The sequence below is a fragment of the Tachyglossus aculeatus genome (genome assembly GCF_015852505.1).
Source record: "Tachyglossus aculeatus isolate mTacAcu1 chromosome 12 unlocalized genomic scaffold, mTacAcu1.pri SUPER_6_unloc_3, whole genome shotgun sequence".
Classification (NCBI taxonomy): domain Eukaryota; kingdom Metazoa; phylum Chordata; class Mammalia; order Monotremata; family Tachyglossidae; genus Tachyglossus; species Tachyglossus aculeatus.
Genome location: NW_024044830.1, coordinates 1311045 through 1330063, shown reverse-complemented (window position 1 = coordinate 1330063; position 19019 = coordinate 1311045). Strand labels below are relative to the sequence as shown.

Sequence of the window (19019 nt, the reverse complement as noted above, 5' to 3'; positions counted from 1 at the left end):
AGAAAGGTGAGGGAAATTTCAATAGGAAACTGAATGACCAGGGTCAGAGTGACAATTTCTCTAAATCAAAAGCAGTGTCAATTAGTGGACAGAGCATGGGCCCGGGAGTAAAGAGGGTCTGTGTTCTAATCCCAGGTCTGCCATTTATCTGGTGTGTGACATTGGGCAAGCCACTTCAGGTCTTTGGGGCCCTATCCCGACCTCAAGAGATTCCCCTCAGTGCAGCGGCTTCTTTATCATGGGGGACAGGGTCCATCTGCGGAAGCGTATCAGTGTCCGCGTGAGAGCAGGAAGCTGAGGGCTGAGGGCTCCTCGATGCCCCTCCTGGGCTTACAGAACCCAGAAGTCCGAGGGGAGAAATGGGATCAGCCCATACTGATAGAAGACTGTGATTCCCAGCCCCATGCTGTCCTGATGACTCCTCATCCTCGACTCCGCTCTCTCATTCACCCCTCACATCCAAGCCGTCACCAAAACCTGCCGGTCTCAGCTCCGCAACATTGCCAAGATCCGCCCTTTCCTCTCCATCCAAACTGCTACCCTGCTCATTCAAGATCTCATCCTATCCCGTCTGGACTACTGCACCAGCCTTCTCTCTGATCTCCCATCCTCGTGTCTCTCTCCACTTCAATCCATACTTCATGCTGCTGCCCGGATTATCTTTGTCCAGAAACGCTCTGGGCATATTACTCCCCTCCTCAAAAATCTCCAGTGGCTACCAATCAATCTGCGCATCAGGCAGAAACTCCTCACCCTGGGCTTCAAGGCTGTCCATCCCCTCGCCCCCTCCTACCTCACCTCCCTTCTCTCCTTCTACTGCCCAGCCCGCAACCTCCGCTCCTCCACTGCTAATCTCCTCACTGTACCTCGTTCTCGCCTGTCCCGCCATCGACCCCCGGCCCACGTCATCCCCCGGGCCTGGAATGCCCTCCCTCTGCCCATCCGCCAAGCTAGCTCTCTTCCTCCCTTCAAGGCCCTGTTGAGAGCTCACCTCCTCCAGGAGGCCTTCCCAGACTGAGCCCCTTCCTTCCTCTCCCCCTCGTCCCCCTCTCCATCCCCCCCCATCTTACCTCCTTCCCTTCCCCACAGCACCTGTATATATGTATATATGGTTGTACATATTTATTACTCTATTTATTTATTTATTTTACTTGTACATTTCTATCCTATTTATTTTATTTTGTTGGTATGTTTGGTTCTGTTCTCTGTCTCCCCCTCTTAGATTGTGAGCCCACTGTTGGGTAGGGACTGTCTCTATGTGTTGCCAATTTGTACTTCCCAAGCGCTTAGTACAGTGCTCTGCACATAGTAAGCGCTCAATAAATACGATTGATTGATTGATTGATTGATGAGTGCGCCCTGTGGTGAGGATTGAGGGGCGGTGAGAGGCCAGCAGCCCGTAGTGAAACTGTGGAGCATCTCGCACTCGGTCCCCAGGTTGAAGTCCGGACAAGGGCAGTATTGCAGGAGGGTTGGCAGGAGCAGATTCAGCAGGGGCGAGACAGTGGCAGGTACCACAGCACATGCCACTAGTACTGGAATCGTTTCCTCTGCTCAGGTTCTCAGTCGCATGGTCTTTGTACCTGGACCACCACTTATCTGCTATTTGCTCTATGACACCCCTTCCATCGCTTCGCTCACATCCCTTCATCAGCCCTCCATCGGCCCTCCATCATCCTCAAGCACAGCTCCATCGTCCCTCCATCATCTCTCCATCGTCCCTTCATCAATGCCCCATCATCCTTCCATCCCGCTAGACTGTCAGCTCGTTATGGGCAGGGAACGTGTCTACCAAATCTGTTGGATTTTCCTATCCTTAACGCTTTAGACCAGTGCTCCGCACGAAGTAAGCACTCAGTAAATAGCATCGATTAATCATTTCTCCCAGCCCTCTGCCAAGCCCGAGTTGACGTATGTAATTGGGGTCCGACGCCAGACCCTTCCCTGTTTAACCAGACTTCACTCTGCAGTTCATTTTCCTCGTATAGAGACAGTTTCAGTCGGACTCCCTAGATACGCAGCTTTGTATGTGCGTGTTTGCACGCATGCTCAGGGCAGGGTAGGAGAATCAGGGAGCAAATCCCAGGCTTTCGGGAAAAGGGACATCTGGGTAAGGAACAGTGGGGAATGTTCTCCGTCTCTCCCTAGGGAACAGGTATGGGGTTCAGGGAAGAGCCGAATGAGTGACTAGATACGTTTATGGGTTTCTGCGACTACCTACTTGCTTCTATTGTACTCTCCCAAGTGATTAGCACAGTACTCTGCACACAGTAAGTGTTTGATAAATGCGATTGACTCTGTGCGACTGTCCGTCTTTGGAACAGCCCCGGTCTGTGAGTGAGCGAGAATTCATGTGAGGGCATTATGTCTTTGGATGCATTTACGTTTAGCTGTAACTTTGGGTGTGAGAATGAATTTGTGTGCTTCATGTTGCCTTGTAGGGTTAGTATATCCTTGCATTTTGTGCCCACTGGGGGCTCGATAAACAGGGTTATTACTGATGTTAGTCAGTCAATCACCTTAATACAGTGCTCTGCACACAGTAAGTGCTCAATAAATACGATTGAATGAATGAATATTTATTGAGCTGAGAGCAGAGCTCCGTGTGTAGAGCACTAGACTAAGTGCTTGGAAGAGTACAATATAACAATATAACAGAGACATTCCCTATCCACAACGAGCTTACAGTCTCTGTACATATCTGTAATTTATTTAATATTAACATCTTTATCCCCCATTAGACTGTAAGGTTGTTGTGGGGATGGAACATGTCTACCAACTCTGTTGCATTGTATTCTCCCAAGCATTTAGTACAGTGCTCAGCACACAACAAATGCTCAAAAATAGGATTTCTTAATGACTTGATTGATACTATAACTTCTACTAAGGCTTCTGTTGCTATTACTGCTACTATTACTGTGACTGATTTCCTCTTCTTGTATCTTTGTCATCTTTTTGGCCCCAGTTGGAGAATTATGGTGTCAATCCTCCTTGGAAATTCCGTCCTGGTTAGGTGGAAGCCTTTTACCAAGTTTCTTGGTCATTTTGTAATTGATAACTCTCTTCCAATATATCATGAGTTGCTACTCCCATAGATTCACCGGCAAAACTCCTGTTGATTTCTTCACCTCATCAAGATCATTTTCCTGTGCAGGGAGTCATCATCACTTACCAGTGACTAACAGCTCCACGGTGAGGGAATTCCTCCTCCTGGGATCCTCGGATGTCCGGGAGCTGCGGCTGGTCCACGTCGCGCTGTTCATTCATTCATTCACTCAATCGTATTTATTAAGCGCTTACTGTGTGCAGAGCACTGTACTAAGCGCTTGGGAAGTACAAGCTGGCAACATATAGAGACGGTTCTTACCCAAAAAGGGGCTCACAGTCTAGAAGGGGGAGACAGACAACAAAACAAAACATGTAGACAGGTTTCAAAATCGTCAGAGAAGAGAGAATTAGAGCTATATGCAAATCAAAAAATACATAGAAATACGTATGTAAAAACGTATATATAGAAAAGTATCTAGGCACTCATTCAACTCTGCCTTGAAAAAATATAACAAAATAAATAAAATAGTAGTTATGTACAAGTAAATGAAATGGAGTAATAAATCTGTACAAATATATATAAGTGTTATGAGGAGGGGAAGGAGGTAGGGCAGGGGGGATGGGGAGGGGGAGAGGAAAAAGGGGGCTCAGTCTGGGAAGGTCATCTGGGGGAGGTGAGCTCTCAGTAGGGCTTTGGAGGGAGGAAGAGAGCTAGTTTGGTGGACGTGTGGAGGGAGGGCAGTCCAGGTCAGGGGAAGGACGTGGGCCGGAGGTCGACGGGGGGACAGGCGAGAACGAGTTACAGTGAGGAGGGTAGCAGCAGAGGAGCGGAGGGTGCGGGCTGGGCTGTAAAAGGAGAGAAGGGAAGTGAGGTGATAGAAAGCCTTGAAGCCGAAAGCAAGGAGTTTTTGCTTGATTTGTAGGTTAACAGGCCGCCACTGGAGATTTCTGAGGAGGGGAGTGACATGCCCAGAGCGTTTCTGTACAAAGATAATACGGGCAGCAGAGTGAAGTATAGACTGAAGTGGGGAGAGACATGCGGATGGGAGATCAGAGAGGAGGCTGATGCAATAATCCAATCGGGATACGATGAGAGATTGAACCAGGTAGCGGTTTGGAAGGACAGGAAATCGCGGATCTTGGCGATGTTGTGGAGGTGAGACTGGCAGGTTTTGGTGACAGACTGAATGTGTGGGGTGAACGAGAGAGTGGAGTCGAGGATGACACCAAGGTTGTGGGCTTGTGAGACAAGAAGGATGGTAGTGCCGTCTACAGTGACAGGAAAGTTTCCTCAATGCCAAATCTCTCCTTGACCCCCCTCCAGTCTAGCTTCTGTCCCCTACACTCCACCGAAACTGCCCTCTCAAAAGTCACCAATGACCTCCTTCTTGCCACATCCAATGGCTCCTACTCTATCCTAATCCTCCTCGACCTCTCAGCTGCCTTCGACACTGTGGATCAGTCCCTTCTCCTCAACACGCTATCCAACCTTGACTTCACAGACTCTGTCCTCTCCTGCTTCTCCTCTTATCTCTTCGGCCCTTAATTCTCAGTCTCCTTTACGGGCTCCTCTTCCCCTTCCCATCCCCTTATTGTAGGGGTTCCTCAAGAGTCAGTTCTTGGTTCCCTTCTGTTCTCTATATACACTCACTCCCTTGATGAACTCATTCGCTGCCACGGCAACAACTATCATCTCTACGCTGATGACACCCAAATCTACATCTCCGCCCCTGCTCTCTCTCCCTCCCTCCAGGCTCGTATATCCTCCTGCATTCAGGACATCTCCATCTGGATGTCTGCCCGCCATCTAAAACTCCTTATGTCCAAGATTGAACTCCTTATCTTCCTTCTCAAACCCTACCCTTTCCCTGACTTTCCAGTCACTGTAGACGGCACTACCTCCTGGTCTACTTGGCGTCCCTGAAGGGGAATCTCCTCATCGTTGCCGTCACCGCCCTCGACCGACGCCTCCACACCCCCATGCACTTCTTCCGCAGGAACGTGTCCGTCCTCGACCTCTGCCTCATCTCAGTCACCGTGCCCAAATCCATCCACAACTCCCTAACCGACCCTAGATCCATCTCCCACCGGGGCTGTGCCGCCCAGATCTTCTCCGTGGTCTGATTTCCCTGCTCAGATATGTTGGTCCTCACGGCCATGCCCTACGACCGCTAAGCCACCATCTGCCTCCACCTGAGCTACGAGGTCGTCATGAACAGAGCGGCCTCTTGGAAGAAGGCAGCCCTCTCGTGACTCAGTGGGGGCCTGATTGGCGTCGAGTTGTCAGCTCCGACCTTCTCCCTGTCCTTCTGTGGGTTCAACATCGTCCAGCAGTTTTTCTGTGACGTCCCCTCCCTGCTGAAGATCACCTGCTCCGAGGTTCACGTCGCTGTCGACGTGAGCGTCACCGCCGGGGTAGCGTTAGGCGTCGTCCACTTCATTCGCATCATCGTCTCGTATGTGAGCATTTCCCGGGCCGTGCTGAGGATGCCGGCCACCGAGATTCGGGTCAAAGCTTTCTCCACCTGCCTGTACCACCTTGTCCTCGTCACTGTTTTCCTCTCTGCAGGTGAATTTGTCTACATCAAGCCGCCCTCAGACTCCTCCTTGATCGTGTACCTGCTGGTGTCCGTGTTCTATTCAGTGGTACCCCTTGCTCTGAACTCCCTTATCTACAGCCTCAGGAACCTGGACATGAAGGCCGCCATGACAAGGGTCCTGAAAGGGTCACTCACCCGGCCTCTGCTCTGAGACAAAAAGGTTCCTATCTTGTGCAAATAATATCGCACCACCACTTAACCAAGGAACTGCCCTTGGATCTAGCCTGAAACTTGGCTGTCCTACTGGGTTCACAGAAAACGCTGGAAGGTAATGAATTGTCAATGTCTGGGAGGGAGGTTGCTAAGACTGAAGTAGGATGGACAATCCAATTTTGCGGAGGCATCACCGCCTAAAGGAAGGGGAGTCCCTGTAGACTGTAAGCTCATTGTGGACAGGGAATGTGTTTAACAACACTGGTGAACTGAACTCTCCCATGTGCTTAGTACAGTAAATCCACTTTGGGGGCGGTTTCTCTGCCACTTGTCTTCTGTGTAACCTTGGGCAAGCCACTTAACTTCTCCGTGCATCAGTTACCTCATTTGTAAAATGAGGATTAAGACTGTGAATCTCACATGGCACAACCAGTTTACCTTGTATCTACCATAGTGCTTAGAACATGTACTTGGCACATAGCAAGTTCTTAACGAATACGATTTTTTTAAAAAATTAATCATGGCCTAAAATATTGGGAATCACTCTAGACTGTAAGCTCAATGTGGGCAGGGAACGTGTCTACCAACTCTGATACATTTAACTTTTACAAGTGCTTAGTACAGTGCTGGGCCCAGAGTAAGTGCTCAATATATATGATTGATTGATTGAGACTTGAGTTCTGATGCCAGCTCTGCTACTGGCTTGTTTTGTGACCTAGTGGCAGTGACTTAACATCCTTAGGATCTCTCTTGCTCTTACACTCTGAGCCCCTGTGGGACAGGAATTGTGTTTGAACTGATTCCTTTGTTTCTACTCCATCAAGTGGAACAATTTAGGAACACAACCTCTTAATAAATACAATAATGATGTCATTATTAGTAATGTCCATGAAAATATAATGATATGCTCTTTAGCATGACTCTGGGGGTGGGAATAAAAGTTGGAAAATGTGAGGTGGTATGGGAGAAGGGAAGGGAGGATGACTGCAGCTTCATCTGTCATGCAAATCCGTCCTCTCACTTCAATCAGTCTTTCCTTCCTTCCTTCCATCCTTCCTTCCAACCATTCGTTATCCATCGATCCATCGATCCATCGATCCATCCATCCATCCATCCATCCATCCATCCATCAATCCATCCTTCCATCCAGAGCAGAGGCTTGGGAGTAAGAGGTCTTAGGTTCTAATCCCTGTTCTGCTACTTGTCTGCCATATGACCTGGGGGAAGTCACTTCCCTTCTCTGTGCTTCGGTTACTTCATCTGTAAAATGGGGATTGGAACTGGGAGACCCATGTGGGACAGGGACTGTGTCAAACCTGATTACCTTGTACCTACTACAGCACTTAGAACAGTGCTTGACAAACAGTAAGTGCTTACCAAAGACCATAATTATTACTATTACTATTATAAATGGTATTTATTGACCACATCCTGGGTGCAAAGCAGTGTAGGAAGCCCTCAGGAGAGTTGAAAAGAGATAGGATTGCATTGTTCCTCCTCTCTAGGGATTATGATCTAATGCAGGAGCTAGACACAGAATAAATTAGGTTCTGAGCCCCCTCATTCGTCTCCCCCTCTTCCCCCTCTCCATCCCCCCCGCCTTACCTCCTTCCCTTCCCCACAGCACCTGTATATATGTATATATGTTTGTACATATTTATTACTCTATATATTTATTTTACTTGAACATATCTATTCTATTTATTTTATTTTGTTAATATGTTTGGTTTTGTTCTCTGTCTCCCCCTTCTAGACTGTGAGCCCACTGTTGGGTAGGACCGTCTGTATATGTTGCCAACTTGTACTATCCAAGCGCTTAGTACAGTGCTCTGCACACAGTAAGTGCTCAATAAATATGATTGATTGATTGATTGATTGATTGACTGATAGAGGAGGAAGGAGAGAAGGGAAAGATGAGAAAGTGGATGAATGTTTGATTCCAGAGTACAGTTTATATAGTCAGTATGAACAGACCTTCAGCGGATTTGCAATCAGGACAAGTCAGAAGAAGCAGTGTTGCCTAGTGGGTAGATCAGGGACCAGGGATTCAAAAGAACATGAGTAACGATCCCGGTTCCACCACATGTCTGCTGTGTGACCTTGGACAGGGTCGCTTAACTTCTCCGTGCCTCAGTTCCCTCATCTGTAAAATGGAGACTGTGATTTGAGCCCCACGGGGGACATGGACTCTGTAACTACTCCAGCACTTAGTATAGTGCCTGATATATAGTAAGTGCTTCACAAAGGCCATACGAAAAAGTTACAGTTGTCTGCTTGACTGACAGATTGAGTGTTTCAGGTTGTGAATTCGACAAAGGTGAAACCATTCACAGTGGCTGAAGACTGTCGCTGGAAACAGGAACGGTTGGGACGTTGGGATGCAGATGCTGCTTTTTCCATAGGAAGCCCGAGAGCTGGCACGATCGCTGATTTTGCAGGGACGTGCCCTTGTCTCCCAGGAGCCTCAGAAACCACATGACCAGAGGGTACCTGGCTTGTCCAGGCCCTGACGTCCCTCGGTAGGGCCCCGAGTCATCCTCCAGTGATCCCCCTCGAAACATCTCCTTGTTTATCTATAGGGGAGGGGGCTGTCTGGAGAGCTTCTCAGGGTCTGAGGGGGAGCGGAGAGGGATCGAAAGCTTCTCTATGTTCCTTCCTGGCTGACCGAACCCAGGAGTCTGAGGGGATAGAGGGGATCAGCCTTAAGAAGTCAGCGACCCCCAGCCCCACCTCGCCCCGGTGAGAGTGACCGGGGTAGAGTGGGATGGAGAGGTGTGGGGCACGAGGATGAGGATGGATGAGATGGAGCCAGTCTAGGGCTTACTTTTAGAACAGTGCTTTGCACATAGTAAGCGTTTAACAAATGCCATTATTATTATTATTATTATTATTATTATTATTATCATTATTATTATTATTATTATTACTTTCGGGTTCATACCAGGGCCGCGGCCCCCAGCGGAGCAGGGGTGCTAGCAGGAGGGGAAATGTTTTCAAATTCAGTAACCCCCAACCATCACACACCTCTCCTCCTTCTTCCTCAAACCTTGCTACCATGCCAACCACCCGCCGACCTACGGTGCTCCAGAAAGTTTCAGCACTGTAAACAATCAATTTGGCCTTCAGTGGGTCCCAGAATACCTTACAGAGGCTAAGTGACATGCAGGGCTGAGAGAGTGTGCCAGCTTTGGACCGCAACTGGCACTCTCAGCAATTCCTCCCTGTAAGAGTTTTTCCCAAATGTTGGGAGAAGACAAATATTGAGAAAGGTTGTAATCTCTGCCCTCAAAAATTTTCCAGCCTACTGGGCTAGGTGTCCGCTGTAGGGTAGGGATCGTCTCTATATGTTGACAACTTGTACTTCCTAAGCGCTTAGTACAGTGCTCTGCACACCGTAAGCGCTCAATAAATACGATTGAATGAATAGGTTGACACACTATAATTTACTATCAATTAATTCATCTTGAATCATATTTATTGAGCGCTTATTGTGAGCACTAATTAGCCGCGGTAGTCCACCACCGCGGTGCCCAGCGTGTACAGGCCCTCCACGTCCAAGGCGCTGTAGGTCCGCATGCCATTCAGGTCGTGGCTGGGGGCGGCGTAGGCGGCTGTGTGGACCCCGAAGTCCTTGTAGTGGTGGCGCACATCGAAGTCCAGGCTGAATATGTTGTTCCAGATGAACATCTGCATCTTGGTTTCCTCTCTGGGGTTGATGATCATCACGATCCCGTCGATCCCGCCATGGACCCCCGATGTCTGATGCCATGAGGTCACTGTATACCTGGAGGGGGCAGGGGCTCGGCTCAGGGATCGAGTCTCCGTGGCGGATGCTGCTGGTCAGTCTGTGGGCTCAGGTTCCGAGAGGCGGTGTTGGGGGGAAGTGACGCCAGCTGCCTACCCCCAACCCCCCACCCGCAAAGAACCATCTCCTAGCCCTCGACGTACCTTGAAGTTGGCTCGTTGTCTCAGCAGCCACTCAGGAAGGTTATTCCGGGGCAGCTCTCGTGTAGTCTGCAGCTCTTCGTTCCAATCCTGCGTCTGGTGGGTGGGGGAGGGGAGGTGGGTGGGCGAGGGTCAGGGGGCCAACACTCTGCAGGGTGCGGCCTGCACCCCTCCTTCGCCTCGCTGGGTTTTCAGAGGGGTGATGCCAAGACTCTGCCAGGGCTCCACGCCAGGGAGATGGGGAGTGCAGACACTGCTCCACCCAAACCTCCACAGCCACTCCCTCAGACAAGGTTAGGCCCAGACCCTGCCTCCTTCAACCTGGAGCCGCAGTGTCAGGCCAGGGAGAGTGGACGGGCCTTGGGAATGCCTGAGTGCTGACTCCACGGGGCCGGGGGCGAGGAGGTTGGAAAGGCAGGCACCTGTCCAGTGATGTGCTCCTCGTAGCCCAGCCGCGAGGTGTAGGTGTCCTCAGCCCGCACGCAGTCCATGGCGTACTGGGCCTGGGGCGCCATCCAGCTGTACACCTGGAATGGGGTGGCGATCTTCTCGAAGAGGTGGCGCTGTACCCTGCAGTCAGAGTTGGGGGGGGAGGGGGCACATCAATCAGCTCCATGGCACGAGAACGTTTCTGACCACTCCTGCCCTTCATCGAGCCCAGGGCCTCCCAGGACCCCCAGTGCAGCCCAGCTCTTAGGGCTCATTTTCTCCAGCTGGTCGGGGGCCCCAGCTCCCACCGCCTCCCCACCCGGTACTGAGAGAAGGGACAGAGACCCGATGCTAAGCCCTTCCCCTCCCCAGGGCCTGGACACTGGGACGCGCAGGACCACTTGGGGGCCAAACCCTTCAAACGTGGGCTGCTGCGAGGCCATGGCCGTTGGCTCCCCGCCCCCAGGCGCGGGATGTGGGAGGCCCCCGCGTACCTTTTCTTCGGCAGGGCAACAAAGTTTTTTTGAAGGCTGGGCTGATCTGGTTGAGGAGCTCCACCAAGGAGTGGTTCAGGAAGTGGGGGCTGGAAGGCTTGGGATGGAAGCTGTATGCCTTGGGCCTGCAGGGGGACATGGCGCATTCACCTCCCCTCCCACCCCGCCTGCCCCCATGCCATGAGCCCAGAGTCCGTCCTAGGAGACCCCCCACTCACTGGTTTAGGTAGAAGCCGCGGGTGGAGGCGGTGATGCTGAAATGGCGGTCCTCGGCCGTGACCACGTACAGGTATACCAGGTCCCCGTGCACCTTGCGGTTGCCGGGCAGTGCATTCCAGCCGCTCATGGTGAGCACCTTGAAGCACTGCAGGGGCTGGGAAGGCGGGGGGCATGGGCATCAGGGGAGGCCGGCCGAGGCTGTTGCCCGTCCCCTAAATCCCCGCCCACCGGGGGTCGGTGCCGTTCCACCTCCGACGCCGAACCCAGTTCCCGCGGCCGCCCCACCTTCCAGTCGCGGTTCTAGGGCTGCAGGGCGCACAGCGGCCGCTCCTTGCTCCCGGGCAGGATGTGCTCGGGGGTCGTACAGTCGATCTGCTCCAGCTCCCCGGCCTTCTTCTTCCGCTTGCCGCTGTGTGTGTGGGTGGAGATCGCCATTAGCGCCCTGCTGCCGCCCACACGGGGCCAGGGCAGGCTGGAGAAGCCCTCCATCTCCTACTCCCAGCGGGACCCGTGGCCATACCAACCGCCCGTACAGCCAGGCTCACCTTCGGTGAAGACGCTCAGGAAGGACAGCGAGTTGCAGTTCAAGCCGTTGAAGGCGTCAGACGGATTCAGGCTCTTCAGCAGGCTCCGGATATGGCGCACGTGAATCAGGGCCTCGAGGACCGTGTATGGCTCTCGGGGAGGGGGAGAGCCGGAAGGGGGATGATGGTCGGGGCGGGGGGAGGCTGGGGACAAGGCGAAGGGGAAGCAATTCCAGAATCTCCCCCCACGGGCCAGAGATGCAGACCCGCGAGGGTCCAGGATGACCGGCGTCCCATGCCCTTTTCCCACCCCCGCGTTGGGGAGCCAGGCCGCCCACCCTCTGACCCGGCCCCGGACAGGGTGGGATGAGGGGGAGGGCTTGCCTTCCACCACTCGGAGCGATGCCCCCTCCTGCAGCCCCTCGATGGTCTTGAGCTCAGCGAAGTTGTCTAGGATGTTACCGTCCTGCTGCACGGAGAAACAGGTGCAGTGGCAGGTGTCTTCGCGGTCCATGAGCACAGGGTGGATCTCCTGCTCCATCTGCTGCGGAGAGACCTGCAGCCAATAGGGCCAACAATCAGTGTCCGGCCTGGGTGCCCCCTCTGCCCGCTCCCATTCGGCCCCAAAGCCTCTGACTCCAAGGTCTCTCCTCCTCTGGGAATGAAAGAGGAGGAGCAGGAGCAATTTGCCCTTGTCTTTGACGGAAGGGACTGGGTTGGCATGGCGCAGGGCATCTAGATAGACCTTGCCCCGGGGTCGCCATCACCCTCGGGGGCTAAGCCCGGTCCTTCCCACCGTAGGTCACTCCACAGGCCCAGGGAGGCTGGGTTGACTCAACCAAAGGGCTCTCCTCAACAGTGGTGCGATGGCTGGGACTCAGCCCAGGGACGTCCTCTCTGCCTGAGGCTGCCGCCCCTAACTCCATTTTGGCTCTCCTCTCACCCACAGGCCAGCCGCCCTTCTCCTCCCGTCACCCTTCCATACCTGTAGAGAAAAGGGCTTGATCCCCGGCACGAAGATCTTGACGGGGAAGCCTGTGCCATGGATGTTGATGAACTCCTTCTCGTCGTTCGGCTGCCCGTCCCCCTCCTCCTCCTAGACATGCCCATTTTCCCGCGGCTCCTCCTCTTTCCCGTTCTCGTTGCCCCCATTCACCAGTGCCAGGTCCGGCAGGAGCTCTACCCGGCGGTAAAGGAAGTGAAGAGGGGAAGCTAGGGGGCCGTTGAGGCCCAGTGACCGAGACTGCACGGACACCCCCGTCTCACAGGATGTTCTGTGAGCCTGCCTATCGGGCAGGGCCTTGGCAAAGGGGAGAGTCCATTGGAGGCAGGCAGAAGACCGTCCCCCTGACCTCCACCTCCACCTCTCTGAAGAACCCCCCGCCACCCACCCAAGGAAGCAGCTGTATGTACAGGGAAGCCTCAGGGCAGCCACCGTCCTGACTCACTGGGGAGTGGAGTGGTCCGTTGGAAACGGGGTGGGACTGATTACCAAGAGACCTGGGCCTGAGCCCCTGGTCCACCACTGGTCTACGGGATGGCGGTGAGCAAGTCATTTAGGCCCTCTGGGCCTCGGTTTCGTCCTCTGTAAAATGCAGGACAACGAACTGCGAGCCCCTAAACGTCCCCACCCAGTATCACCCGGCTCCTCTGGGTCCTTCGGGCCAGTATCACCCACAGGCCCTGCTCAGGCTCTGGGCAAGAATGGGTGGATACTGCTCTCCTCGTACCCCCTCGACACCCACCCACAAGGGTTCCCAGATAGGCCCCCGGCAGTAGTACTAAGCATTTGGAGAGTGATAATAATAATAGTAGTACTTGTTAAGCTCTTACTCTGTCCCAAGCACTGTCCTAAGTGCTGGGGTAGATACATATTGAGCAGGTTGGATACAGTCCTTGTTCCACATGGGGTTCACAGTCTTAACCCCCATTTTACAGATTCATTCATTCATTCATTCAATCATATTGAACGCTTACTGTGTGCAGAGCACTGTACTAAGCGCTTGGGAAGTACAAGTCGGCAACATATAGAGACGGCCCCTACCAAACAATGGGCTCACAGTCTAGAAGGGGAGATGAATAACAAAACAAAACATGTAGACAGGTGTAAAAATCATCAGAACAAATAGAAGTAAAGCTATATGCACATCATGGACAAAAAATTAGAATAGTAAATATGCAAAAGTAAAATAAATAGAGTAATAAATATGTACAAGTTATTTAGGGAGGGGAAAGAGGTAGGGAGGGGAGGATGGGGAGGAGAGGAAAAAGGAGGTTCAGTCTGGGAAGGTTTCCTGAAGGAGGTGAGCTCTCGGTAGGGCTTTGAAGGGAGGAAGAGAGCTAGCTTGGCGGATGTGTGGAGGGAGGGCATTCCAGGCCAGGGAAAGGACGTGGGCTGGGGGTCGACGGCGGGACATGCGAGAACGAGGCACAGTGAGGAGTTTGGCGGCAGAGGAGCAGAGGGTGCGGGCTGGGCTGTAGAAGGAGAGAAGGGAGGTGAGGTAGGAGGGGGCGAGGTGATGGACAGCCTTGAAGCCGAGAGTGAGGAGTTTTTGCTTGATTCGTAGGTTAACAGGCAGCCACTGAAAATTTTTGAAGAGGGGAGTAAGATGCCCAGAGCGTTTCTGTACAAAGATAATCCGGGCAGCAGAGTGAAGTATAGACTGAAGTGGGGAGAGACAGGAGGACGGGAGATTAAAGAGGAGGCTGATGCAGTAATCCAGTCGGGATAGGATGAGAGATTGAACCAGCAAGGTAGCGGTTTGCATGGAGGGGAAAGGGCGGATCTTGGCGATGTTGTGGAGGTGACACCGGCAGGTTTTGGTGACGGATTGGATGTGAGGGTTGAACGAGAGAGCAGAGTCGTGGTATGACACCAAGGTTGCGGGCTTGTGAGATGGGAAGAATGGTAGTGCCATCTACAGTGACGGGAAAGTCAGGGAGAGGGCAGGATTTGGTATGGAAGATAAGGAGTTCAGCCTTGGACATATGGAGTTTTAGATGGCGGACAGATATCCAGATGGAGATGTTCTGAAGGCAGGAGGAGATACGAGCCTGGAGGGAGGGAGAGAGAGCAGGGGCAGAGATGTAGATTTGGGTGTCATCAGCGTAGAGATGATAGTTGAAGCCTTGGGAGCGAATGAGTTCACCAAGGGAGTGAGTGTAGATAGATAACAGAAGGGGACCAAGAAATGACCTTTGAGGAAGCCCTACAGTAAGGGGAGGAGGAGCCCACAAAGGAGACTGAGAATGAATGGCCGGAGAGATAAGAGTAGAACCAGGAGAGGACGGAGTCTGTGAAGCCAAGGTTGGATAGAGTGTTGAGGAAAAGGGGGTGGTCCACTGTGTCAAAGGCAGCTCAGAGGTCGAGAAGAATTAGAATAGACTAGAAGCCATTGGATTTGGCAAGAAGGAGGTCATTGGTGACCTTTGAGAGGGCGGTTTCATTAGCGTATAGAGGATGGAGCTAGATTGGAGGGGGTCTATGAGACAGTTAGAGTTGAGGGTTTCGAGGCAGCGAGTGTAGACTACTCGTTCTAGGAGCTTGGAAAGGAAGGGTAGGAAGGAGATAGGCCAATAGCTACAAGGGTCAGTGGGGTCGAGAGGGTTTTTTTTCGGATTGGGGAGACGTGTTCATGTTTGATATCAGAGGGGAAGGAACCAGTGGAGTGTGAGCGGTTGAAGATGGGAGTTAAAGAGGGGAGGAGGGAAGGGGCGAGAGATTTCATAAGATGAGAGGGAATGGGGTCTGAAGCACAGGTGGATGGAGTAGCACTTGAGAAGAGGGAGGAGATCTCATCTGAGGATAGTGCTGGGAAGGATGGGAGAGTAGCGGAAAGCGTTGAGAGCAGGGGGGATGGAGAATGGGGAGGGATGACTTTGGGGAGCTCAGACCTGATGGTGTTAATTTTACGAATGAAGAAAGAGGCCAGATCGTTGGGGGTGAGGAATAGAGGAAGGGGAGGAACAGAAGGCCTGAGAAGGGAGTTAAATGTACGGAACAGCTGACGGGGATGATGGGCATGTGTGTCAATAAGGGTGGAAAAATAGTTTTATCTAGCAGAGGAGCAGGCAGAGTTAAGGCAGGAACGGGTAAACTTAAAGTGAACAAGTTTGGCTTAGTGTTTAGATTTTCGCCAGCAGCATTCAGCAGCTCGAACATAAGAGCGAAGAAGGCTGAGGGTGGCCAGTTATCCAAGGCTGTGGGTTAGTGGTACGAGATCAGCGAAAGCAAAGGGGAGCGAGCGAATTGAGTTGAGTACAGAATGGAGTTAAGAGCAGTACTCTGGTCATCAAGATTGGGTAGAGAGGATAGGGAGGCGAGGTGGGGTGTGATACCCTGAGAAAGATGGATGGGGTCGAGAGAGCGGAGGTCTCTGTGGGGTAGTAATATATATGTACAGCGGGGAGGAGTGTGAGTGAGGAGGCAGGTTAGAAGGTTAGATCAGAGAGAGGGATTTCAGGGTTGATGACGTAACCGAGGATCAGAGAAGCTAAATGACTGTCCCACGATCACACAGTAGGCATGGGGCGGAGCCAGAATTAGAACCAAGGTCCTTCTTACTCCTGACTCCCAGGTCCGTGCTCTATCCACTTTACAACGCCATAAGAGACACATTCCTTGCCCCTTCTAGAAGGAAAACAAGAATGAAAAGATGAATATGCCATTATTGCATGCCATTTTACAGATTAGGAAACTGAGGCCCAGAGAAGTGAAGCGACTTGCCAAAGGTCCCACAGCAGCAAAGAGACAGAGTCAGGATTAAAACCAAAGTTCTCTGACTCCCACTAAGCTGTGCTTGGGAGAGTACAATAGAACAAAGCTGGTAGATGTGTATGCTGCTCTCAAGGAGCTCACAGTCAGGAAGAGAACTCCTGGGCCCATGATTTTTGCACCAAACGAGGATAGAAATGAGTTGATTCGCGTTTGAGTTAGGTGAAGTGGAAATGAATCGGGAAATGTGGTTGGAGGAAGTGGGATTTTAGCAGTGCTCAGAATTTGAGAAGACCTGTGCCCTCTCTGATTTTGAGTGGATACGGGAGGGAGTCCAAGACTAAGATGGAAAAGGGAGAGTCGATCGTGAATAACAACTAGAAAGTTGCTTTGAGAGCTGAGAAGACGAGTTGAACGATTGAAAGAAGGTGAAGTGCAGCCGTAGGGTGGAGATCCTTCAAGCCGATTGTGAGTATTTGTTGCTTGTGAAAAGACACAACTTGTCGTGAGAGAAGGTTGAGAGAGGAGATGACGTGGGCTGAGTGATGCATTAGGAAAGGATTAGATGAATTATAAGGTATGCTTGTGTTTGTGTGTGTACAAATGTGAATGCAGAAATGTGAGCAAATGGAATGTTTGATTTATATGTGGGTGGTTTTTTGATGTTTGTTTTATGGTACCGTTATGTGCTTATTATATGCCAGGTATTATACTAAGCCCTGGGATGGATATGAGCTAATCAGGTTGGACACAGTCCATGCCCCACATTGTGCTTTCAGTCATAATCCCCAATTTACAGATGAGGTAACTGAGGCACAGAGAAGGTAAGTTACTGGCCCTGGGTAATACAGGGGACAAGGGGCGGAGACAGGATTAGAATCCAGGTCCTTCTGTCTACCAGGCTCATTCCCTCTGCACTAAATGGATGAATTTATGTATAAAGGAACTTCTCGTTTCACTCGAAAACCACCAAAAAAAATCACAACAGTCATGTGCATATCTTTATGCTCTCCGACATCTCATATCCCCTATTCCTTTTAGTTTCAGTCTCCTTAACCAAAAATAATGCTCTTGATATTTGTTACGTGCTTACAGTGTTCCAAGTAAATCTGGGGGAGATTAGGGATAATCTTGTAGATTCACAAGGGATTCACAGACTACGTAGGAGGGAAAACAGGAATCTAATCCTCATTTTACCATTGAGAAAAGTGAGGCTTCAAGAAATTGTCACTGTCCCATGGCTATGCATCCGACAAGTGGTAGATATGGGATTAGAACCCAGGTACTCTGACTCCCAGGCTTGTGTTCTTCACAATAGCACCCTGCTTGTACACCGTTCGAAGCTTGGTGCTTCAATTAGATTAGAAGCTCCTTGGGGGGAGTGATTACGTGTCCTCTGTAGTTCCTCAGTAAATATAATTGATTGGCTTAGTCCTATTCCTTCTCCAACAACATCAATTTCTCTAAATTGAAGTCTTCCCTCCCTCTTTCTGTGCAGGGAGTCGACATCATTTCCCAGAAATGTTCAATGACTCCACGGTGAACTCAGAGATCATTTTGAATTCAATAAATGTCTTCACTCCATAGAGAATCACCAGAAAGTGTCCTGTCAATCGTTTCACTCATCCCATCAATGGACTCTAACTTTGGCTCTTCCCTAATCCATTGCAGAAAATCAATGCTGCCTCCCAAAAATTCCAAATATCTCCACGGTGAGGGAATTCTTCCGGCTAGGTGTCTCGGAGGTCCGGGAGCTGCAGCTGGTCCACGCCGCGCTGTTCCTCCTGTAGTACCTGGCTGCCCTGATGGGAAATCGTCTCATCGTCGCCGTCACCACCCTCGACCGGCACCTCCACATCCCCATGTACGTCTTCCTCGGGCACCTATCTGTCCTCGACCTCTGCCTCGTCTCCGTCACTGTCCCGAATCCGTCACCATCTCCTTGACTAGTAACAGCTCCATCTCCTACCTGGACTTTGTGGCTTAGCTCTTACTGTTGGTCTTGTTTGCTACTTCGGGGTATTTTTTCCTCAAGGCTATGTCCGACGGCTCCTATGCCGCCATGTGCCTCCACGTACGCTACGACGTCGTCATTAACAGAGTGGCCTGTGGGAAGATGGCCGCCATGTCGTGGCTCAGTGGGGTCCTGATTGGAGACTTGTTTTCATCTCCGAACTTCTCTCTGTCCTTCTGTAGGTCCAACATCGTCCAGTAGTTTTTCTGTGACGTCTCCTACCTGCTGAAGATCACCTGCTCTGAGGACCATGTCGTCGTTCAGGTGAACATCACCGCCGGGGTAGCCTTAGCCTTCGTCTGATTCATTCTCATCGTCGTGTCGTATGTGAGCATCTTCTGGGCTTTGCTGAGGATGCCGGCCGCCGAGGGCCAGGCCAAAGCCTTCTCCACCTGCTTGCCTCTCCTCGCTGTTGTAATCGCCATTTCGACAGCCATCACCGCACATCTTAACCCACCCTTAGACTCCTCCTCGACGCTGGACCTGCTGGTGTCCGTGTTCTATGCAATGGTAACCCCGGCTCTGAACCCCTTCATCTACAGCCTATTGAACCGGGACATGAAAGCCGCCATCGGGAGAGTCCTAAAGAGCAGATTTTCCTACCCTTTTCCCTGGAAAAAAAACTCTCCGTGTGTTGGTGTTGGTATTGCCATCGCTAACCTCACTAAGACACCCAACAGAAGTGTGCATATGAACAGTTGTCTTTTCTGGCTGGAAGGAGGCTTTCTCAGAGTCCGGAGTGATGTCTGATAAGATCAGTGTGTGATGAACAATCCTGCCTTAGAGTGCATTGTTCTGGGGTCGATACAAGCTAACAGGTTGGATCCAGTTTACATCCCACAAGTGGATTAATCTTCATTCCCATTTTACAAAATAAGG

At 51.5% G+C, this 19019-nt stretch overlaps 1 pseudogene; it reads right to left on the bottom strand.

Moving 5' to 3' along the window:
- Positions 1 to 9302: 9302 nt before the first annotated feature.
- Positions 9303 to 17948, bottom strand: LOC119921554 (annotated as a pseudogene).
- Between the last annotated feature and the right edge of the window lie 1071 nt (positions 17949 to 19019).